General features: G+C 41.3%; 1 protein-coding gene across 17 annotated transcripts in view; it reads left to right on the top strand.

Moving 5' to 3' along the window:
* Positions 1-502: 502 nt before the first annotated feature.
* mical2a (microtubule associated monooxygenase, calponin and LIM domain containing 2a) overlaps positions 503-7,436 on the top strand; it is a 32,467-nt gene continuing 25,533 nt past the window's right edge. For 15 of the 17 annotated variants that reach the window (XR_011079407.1, XM_068595989.1, XM_068595992.1 and 12 more), the window contains exon 1: positions 6,962-7,168. The gene's annotated coding sequence lies outside the window, so the exon portion shown is untranslated. Of the gene's footprint in view, positions 587-6,961; positions 7,169-7,310; positions 7,385-7,436 lie in introns of those variants that run through there. The other 2 variants (XM_068595986.1, XM_068595987.1) reach the window with 2 other exon arrangements.

Below are 7,436 nucleotides of genomic sequence, written 5' to 3'. Positions count from 1 at the left end.
AAAAGTATAGTGTTGACTGACTGCGGTCCGGGCGCCCAGGTGGCCATGCGCTAAATGAGGACCCACACCTGAAAAGCCATAAAGTGCAGGCTTTGTATCAGGATTAAGTTTTCCTCCTGATATATGTAAGAAGTTATCAGCGTATTTTGGAGCTATATCAGTTAAGCTTTTTGCACATCCTTTTTTTAAATAACATTTTTTGGTATCTAATACTTTGGGCCTAGATTTTATTTCTATCTAATTTCGTATAGTCGGAGTGCAACCACTTTTGATTTAACCCCATAAAACCAAACCTGAATGAGCCGTCATTCATTCGCATGCTTTCCGCAGGCGGCCGGTGGCCGCTTGGGGAGTGAATGTCGTCTTTGACGCGACAAAGCCTGGATCCTCTGGACTAAACAGCGGCCACAGTAGCTGCCTGCTTTGGGATGTGTCCGAGTCTGCAGCCCCGCCCTCAAACACTGGACACAGCTGCACAGAGAAACTGCTGCCTGTCAGCCTGACTGAGGATCGACAAACTTCACACACCAGTCCGTGTTTAAAGTCACTGGAGGGAAGAAGAGTTTGGACTGGGTTGAATTAGGAGGTGAGTTCTTTTTGTTTTACACCTCATAGTTTGTGTGTCTTTTCTAATCAACTCGGTGGTGTGAGACTTGGACACTTGACAGAAGTGCCGGTTTCCTTTTTTTGAAAGTAGGATCTGTACTCCAGCAGTAAGTTTGACGTGGGCTTGAGTATAACAGCCAGGCAAGGTTGTATTAAAAAGTTGTGGCACGGGGGATCTGATCGAAGTTAGCCCATGGTTCACTGAACTAACACTGGCCATTCGCCTACATTAGTATCAATCAGGGAATGGATGTTGAGACAATGCTCAATTGTTGTGCTGTCATTTGGCTCCAATCAGGGTGTCATTGTTTTAATTGAGTTTGGAGTTTTCTGAACATGTGCTGAATCTCGTGTTTTAATGTGATATCGTGAATGTTGTCAAGTGAGTAAGACGGATGCGATTTTTGTCTCTGCTCCCTGTTAACAAAAAGATGATCTCCACTTGCGCAAGCTGAGTTTGTGTTATTCTAACGTTTGTACCATAAAATCCCCTTTTGGGGATAAATCACTTTTGAGTGACTGTGTAACTCCTTTTCAAACATGCCTGTAGGCAATCACCCATTTAAAAGCTGGACTTCCAGGTTTTCTATATGATCAAAGACGGTAGAACAAGTACAACAATCCGCCCTCATTTTATTTACATTTTTCTGTTTTTGTAACCCCACCATTACTTATAAGCAGTCTGCCAAGCTACTAGTCAATGAACTCTGCTGCAAGTTTACGTCAACTGTTTTCAGCTTTTATTAAGGCTGACTCCACCTGCTCAGCAGCTTCCACACTGTCAAAAGCCCTCAACCTGTCTCTGGGATGTAACGACACAAACTGCATATTTAAAAAAGGTGTGGTGTTGACAGGCTGTACAGTTTCTGAATGAAGCTCAGTGAGTGACATAAACTGCTATTGTTAATGTTTTCTAGTCTGACTACAGATTAACATAACTTTTGATAAAGACCAGAGACCTGTTGAAGCAGGTAAAAAAAAATGACCAGTTTCCAATTTGCAGCAATGAACAAAACATCTTCTCCCTCCTCCACATTTCAACATCCTGCATGGATAGTCAGTCTGGTATGATTCATGTGTCTTGCAAGATGATGCATGATTTGATCAGCAACATTTTTAAGGAGGGTAGAAAGAGTCATACAAACAGTGGTAGCTCTCCTTCCGACTGCTGTGTGAGCCATCATTTCCTGTCTGCTTTACGCCCGTTGAATACTCTGCATACCTTCTCCATCAAACATTGAATTCAAACTTTGTTACAGAGTCACTTTTCCAGTGAATATGCAAACATCTAAACAATGTTCATACATATATCATCTGGCCCAGACACTGATCGTCCATGTGATTTATGCTCCTGGTGATAAACAACCGCTTTTGCGCATCAACATTCAACAGCAACCATTATTCTCTCTTGCTGGAATTTCCCTCTCGGTAAACGTCATTTGAGTCATTCTCGTGCTATGATATAAATATATGGAAAGACCCCGTAAACAGTGCATTGCTTAATAAGATAAGTAGTCCTTTGGTGGATGCTTTATCAAACACTCTTGTGTTTTTGCCAAATAGCTGCGAGTCTTATATTGTGAACATGCTCATTGATTACAATTACAGTTACGTTTGAGCCAAGAGAACAAAAACCATCTGGAGATCAAACGCTGTATAATGTGCTGGACTTCAGTGAGAAACCGGTTTAGCAAACCACTGACATTGCCATGTGAAATAATTTGCTTTCTAAATATCGTTGACATTTATACAAACTTCCACATTTTTCAAACAGTCCTTTTACTGTTGGCAAAATGTCAGAAAAACAACAGCCGCTGAGCATGACAGGCTTCAGTAGCTTACAACTGCATATTCCTGTCGGCCTTTTATTTTTAGTTTGTAATTACTAGCTTCACTGAAGTTTAAAAGGAGATAAAACAGCGTGGAGATAAAACAGCGTTACACAAAGTGACTCGTATCGTCCAGCCAAGTGTAGGCCTGCATTATGGTGATGCTTATGGAAAACTTAACCATGATGTTTACAACTTTGTCTTTTACATATCATGACTGTAGATAAGTCACCAAATCAATTCAGACTCTCAGTTCTGCAAGATTCACGCACAATAGTGTGTTACATACAGTATGCACAACTCGCCTGTGAGATCTCGGGGGTTTAATGCTTGCTTCAGTCTTTAAGCTGCTCTTATTGTCACACTATAAGACAATGGCTTCAGCTTCTTGCACACAGGTAAACAAATGTGGGACATTGTGGGATACGCTTTACATTTTAGTTTTAGAAACAGTAAATACTGTAATTAAAGAGTTGCTTAGATAAGTGCAGAGATCAAACAATCAAATGGATAAATGAACAATTGAAAGCCATAGTGAATGAATGAATGCATTTGTAAACACATCAGTAATACAGACATGTGAGGACGTCATGCTGTGGATAAAAACAATGTAACTGTGACTCAGCCAGATAAACTAACTGTGAGAGAAAGCTTGTGCTCATTATTGCCTGGGAGGTGTTGTAAACTTTCTTCTTCCTCTCTGCAATATGTTTCCTTCCTTGTTCACAGCATGAAAACGGACAAATGCGTCCAGACATCAGCCACACAAAAGAGATATAGGAACTCCCAGAGATAGGTGGGACATGTTGTTCTTTGGAGATAGCACGGCATGATTTCTGCTTTGGTAAAGCTTTTGCTACATTTAAAAGATATGAGGGGACATCTAACAACTAACCCAACCGCACATTTAACAACACAGCCACTGAAGGAGACTTTGGGAAGTAAATACACCCCAGGATATCGTTAACTCATTCCATCTGGTCATGGACAGCAGCACACTGAAAATGGTTTTAAATGTATCTTAGTCATGCTTTAAAGTCACAGAGGTGGAATTTCACAGAGGCAGCTCTCCTCCGAGCTTTGATCTGGACAGGAAACCAGACACGGCACAGGAAGAGTTTGGATGGGAGGTGTCTCAGAGAGCTTGCTCGAGGAGCTTTTTTAAATGTAAAATAAGGCATTGTGTCTCTTTCTCAGTGGATCACCATGATTCAGTTCAACTACAAAGTCCCTGCTTGTGTAACACCAGTGAACACATGACTGATATTGATTTGAACTTTGAACAGTTTTGTTTTCATCTGAGGTAGTCTTGTTTGGAGGATCTGGTCCTGTTGATATCTTTTCATGTCATGTGCTGTTTTCTTCTGCAACACGATGCTTGTCTATTCTGAGCCTGGCTCGACTGATTGTTGGCTTACAGAATTTGCTATTCCTGCTCAGCAGTAATCCCACCATCTAAACCTTCACCGTGTGCCCCCTGTGAGATGAACCAATGAATGACGCCTACTGATCTTTGACCCTCAGTGCCAGTCAGTTTGCAGCCAGTGTTCACCTTGCATTTACTGCATTTTTGTCTCTTAAGTCCAAGTTTTCTAGTTTGTAAAGTTTTAAGGGATATGTGAATCTGTTTTCCTCGGCTGCTTGTCTGTATTTTAGAACATTGGACACACTCGCTCTGAATGATAACACGTTCAGTAGACTAATTGTAACACCAGCATGATCAGTTAGGGTCAAAATAATTGTTCAAGTGAATTGTTTGTGTCAGTAGCTGAGCAGGCGCTAGTCTGTGCTCAGTGTGTCCAGATAAATCATTCTCCAAAAGAGCCATGTGGTGAATACACCTCGTGGGCCAGACGGGCCTGCAGACAGCAGCCCTAAAGCTTCACAAGCCTGCCCCTGTTTGTGTAAATTAACAGGGTTTTCTCTTTTGAAGTTAACTGGCATTGTGCTACTGTTTCTACCTGGCTTGTGACAGATCTTCTTTTGTTTTGTGCACTGCTGCCTGAACACGCAGTCAGATTTCCGAAGGCTGAGATAATACTGTGAAGCTCTGGGGCCTGGTGAAGGGCAGAGCCTGCGGGCCGAAGTCCAGATGAGTCTCCTGTTTTCTGAGGCACACTGCCTGCTTATCGGGCCTACAGAGGGTTCCTTCCTGGTTTTCTTCAGTCCAGTCTGTAATTACTGTCGCTGGCTGGCTACACTACAGTATGTTGCATTTCCCAGCACTCCCAATGTTTTCCTTGTGTTGTCAGCTTCCTATTGTATCTTGATAGCCTGGAGCTATGTGCTCTGCAAAAACAAATGAAGACATTGCGTCACAGGTCTGACACTTGGTTCAGTGTCTTTACAGAGTCACACGGTATGCTTTAAATGACTGGCTTAAAGGTTGCTCAGACATGGTCAGTTTTTTGGGTGGTCATATACTGTATGTACACTTATAAAAGTTATTATTTGGGTTAATCATGCTAATAAGATTCAGTGGTTTATTACCGAATCCAATGAAAAGACCAAAAACAAGAATAAATTGAGCTAACGTGTATTGCTTGTGAAGCCAAAGCCTCTTCTTCATGGTATTATGTTAAAACAAAGTTCATACACTTCTGTCTTGTGTTGTAAATACTCAAAAATGGAGAAAGAAAGTAGAGAGTTTAGAGAAAGGAGTGTCGCGGATCAGGTTGGGAACCTGGAAAGTAACACATTGTTGGTTTTCATAGGATTTGTTGACATGAAAAATGTAGAATAGTGCCAGCTTTGTTCTCTGAGACTTGAAATTCAAGTGGTTGCTTCTGGTCTGGTCATCCATGTTGTACACGAATGATTAGTTACATTAGTGTATAAAGGAGACTTTTTTTAATATTATAAGAACAATGTGTGTCTGTTTTTACCATTATGTGGGAGGATATATGTGTTTATAAAACTTATAAAACTATAAAGCAATAGATTTTGCCATGCAGGTGTAATGGTAGATGTTTTACATTGCTAACATTCCTGTCATTCTGGAAACTGATAGCTGTCTTTGTGTCTCAGACTCACACCAAGGCTTTCTTTCATATAAAATTGATCACGGGTCCATCTTATGGATTTGCACGACACAAAGTAGAAGACATTTTTTTCTTTGGGAAATATGCAATAGTACAGTTGAGTGATTACACGAGTAATGGTTAAATGCTACATAAAATGTCAAGGGATAGAGGTGTGTACATTGTTAAATAAAACCACATTAAATTCCTCACGGCTTCCAATGACATTTATCACTGTTTCTCAATTAGCCGCAGTCGGTTTCACTCAATCAGATAATTTTCTAAACAGACAAGGAACTTAAAACCTTCTTGCTATTAAAGTCACTGATCTCTTATATGGCTCGGTTGTGATGTGTGGCGAGTGCGTGTGTGTACTCTTTCCGCTTTGTCTGTCATTACTTGTATTTTTACAGCCGTTCTGTGGGTTTGTTCTGTCTGCCCACAAGTGACTTTCCATTCTGTCAGACTGAGATGGTGAAGTCATTGGACTCTGTCTGAGACAATGCCGTTTGAGTGTTGAGCATTGGCTTGGCTATGAAGACAGTAAGTGGTACCATTTCATTAGTCCTCGTGGACTCGTACAACAGATGGTTCCAATAGTTGTGCCTTTTTTTCCTCATTACTAGGACTGACACGTTAAAAAGCGTAAGCGTAGTCAACATCCAAATTATTGAACACTGGCCAAAGTTTTAAATAGTATGCTAACAATTTCAACATAACATGATTAGTGTTATTGTGGAAAAGCAGCCACAAACGGCAGTTTTAAAAATGTAAGTGTTCTTTTGCAGCAGAATGCATTTTATCTGTTTTTTGGCAGACATTTACATTTCATTACCTCAAACTAAATAATTTAAAACTCAACTGTCGATGACATGACTCCCCAGAGGGGCTTGTAACTGTGACGCTCCACATACTAGAATACACAGTAATTTTTCCCATCACAGTCTGCTGCCATGCATGAAAGATTAAAGCACCTGCATCTAATATCATGCCTGTCCCAGTCATCGCTCGTCACTCATTGACAATCGGGAGTGAAAAAACTATGGAGGTGGTTGTGAGAGTATCTGGCAGAGGAAGCAAGCAAGAGAGCTAGCAGAGTGTTGGACTGATAGAGCGGTTCAGGGCTCTTTTGTGCACGTGGCAAAGGAATGTCAGCTCTCAGAGTTTTAGGCTGAATGTCTGCTGTGAAAGGCCTCCAGGGTTTACAATATCTATCCACAGGATGGGGCCTTTTTGAAGTTACAAAGGTGTATCTAGCAGACTGGAGGTCACCTGGCGGTACAGTATTTCTATGGGCTGGTCGTTGTTCCTTTTACTGAAAACAGGATGCAAACGCACAGCCAAACAGGATATTGTGCAAATGAATATGCTAATTTTAGCCTTGGGACAAACACTGTTGCTGTAGGAGCAACATTCAAAATCTTACCGCATTCAAATCACAACAAACATGTTGTGGCTCAAGACTGAAGGGTCATTGCATGTTGTAACTCCCTTTGCATTGCGTTGGTGTTCATTGTCCTCAGCTAAAGCTCTGTGTGACCACTTTCATGGTGCAGTCACACTACCACCTGAGCCCCTGGGCTGGGGTGTGACAGTAATGGTGGATTACTGTGGGTCGCTGTCCTCTGACCATGCCCATCCTACTCCATGGGACATTAGAATATCAAAGTCAGATTTAACCCAAAACTCCCAGAAGCTGTGGTCTCCACCGAGGTGAGCACACACACGCTTAATGCTGAACATTTCCACATTTTGCTTTTGATGATAAGTTCTGGCACAGATTGGTCATGCATGGTTTTCAAATACTTGATGGTTGGTTGGTGGAAAGATAAATTGCATTGTATTTAATTCAGTGCATACTGAAGCATACTGAATATCCCTGCCTCAGTAGATGGTGGTCTATCTAGCATGCATACCCAATCAATCTGTGTTAGTGTGGATTTGCATTATAACTTAATTGACTTCAAAGTTCTCTCTTTTT

Source organism: Clinocottus analis, unplaced genomic scaffold (assembly GCF_023055335.1).
Source record: "Clinocottus analis isolate CAN_PGR_092001 unplaced genomic scaffold, fCliAna1.0.p SCAF_33, whole genome shotgun sequence".
Lineage (NCBI taxonomy): Eukaryota > Metazoa > Chordata > Actinopteri > Perciformes > Cottidae > Clinocottus > Clinocottus analis.
The sequence above is the reverse complement of the archived record's forward strand: the minus strand, read 5'-3'. Positions and strand labels throughout refer to the sequence as shown.